Source organism: Arachis ipaensis, chromosome B09 (assembly GCF_000816755.2).
Source record: "Arachis ipaensis cultivar K30076 chromosome B09, Araip1.1, whole genome shotgun sequence".
Taxonomy (NCBI): Eukaryota; Viridiplantae; Streptophyta; class Magnoliopsida; order Fabales; family Fabaceae; genus Arachis; species Arachis ipaensis.
In genome coordinates, this window is record NC_029793.2 from 63333571 (window position 1) to 63334946 (window position 1376).

Here is a 1376-nt window from a genome sequence, read left to right on the forward strand (position 1 = left end):
TTTTATATTGAAATCAATATTAGAGCGTCATTCTTTCCTTCAGTGATTCAAACGGTAAAAATAGTTCATTTCTAAATAAGTCAAACTCAAGGCATAAAGTTCACTAAATAAATTAAGCTTGAAAATATAAATATTCTCTTAATAAATCAAATAATACAACTTCTCAAATCCAATCCTTTTTAAATAACTTTTTAAACAAAACTAGGATTTTGGAGAAATTTCGGCAGCACCTCCCTTAAAACTTGGACTTTTGCCACCCGGTTCGGGTCCCAACTAAACCGTTTCTCATTCCTTTTCAACAGCTTAAACCAGAAATCAATTCAAAGCAAGCTAAATCTAACAGTCGCCTCAGTGGCATATCTCAAGAAAACCATTTCAAAGTCAACTCAATATCAACCGATTTAACTCATTTCCAAAGCTTTAAAGAAACGGTTTTGTAACAAATTATTTGTCCAAGATCAAGTCAATTAAAGTAAACCAGGCTAAATTCAAAAGTACATTCGACTTTTCACATCATCAAATAATTGACTCAAATCAAATCAATCCTCAATGGATTAAACTCAGATTTCAAATCTTTAAAAAATCACTTCAAAACATTACATTTCACAAAGCCGCAAAACAATTCATCCAAGCAAACATCCATAATCATTTGAGTCAATCAAATAATACATAAGGCAGATGCAATCACTAAATACACCATATCTCACATCAGTATCCATATGTAATAATTCCAATAATAAACTATAGTTTTCGGAAAGCGCCCCTACCTCAAATCGCGAAACCATAACCCAAACGCGTCACCGGAACTCTCAATCAACCCGAATTTACCAGCAGCTTACATCACAGCTTTGTTCACTTTCGCAGCAGCAAGGACAACCTTTTCGCGCAACATGTGGCTCCGATAACTTAATCCTAGAAAACATTATTATTGCGAAAGCCTTAAAACACATAACGTGATATGAACGGGGAAGCTTCAATACAGAGATACTTACTGTAACTAAAGAATACCGTCCGAACCAAAGAACAGAAGCCTCAGCGGTGGTTCTGACAGCCACAGAACTGCCCTTGGCAGCCAAAACCACTGTGACTCAGCCTGTTCCGTTAGTAGTTCCAGCAATAGATGAAGCAGTCCCCAAAACAAATACTAGTTGCAACGGAAATCTCCAAACAAAGCCAGCAACTATCTCTAGTAAAGGCAGCGACAATGTCACTTACTATAACCATTTTATTCAATACAGCTAGTGTCAGCAACAATGCTTCTAGGTAGAAACGAATTGATGGAACAAGAGGGAATCGGAAACAGGGTAAGGCTTACCCAACAGTAGTGGTTCTCATGGTTCAAAATGGAGCTAGGGCAAGGCCAGAGCAACATCAAC

At 37.1% G+C, this 1376-nt stretch overlaps 1 long non-coding RNA gene across 1 annotated transcript in view; it reads right to left on the minus strand.

Annotated features, from left to right (window-relative positions):
* The window catches only part of LOC110266522, an 11872-nt gene extending 10859 nt beyond the window's left edge, over nucleotides 1–1013 (minus strand). Inside the window, exons 1-2 of the long non-coding RNA XR_002353931.1 lie at nucleotides 993–1013; nucleotides 768–912 (exon numbers count right to left, since the gene is read on the minus strand). This is a non-coding gene — a long non-coding RNA (uncharacterized LOC110266522). The remainder of the gene's footprint in view (nucleotides 1–767; nucleotides 913–992) is intronic.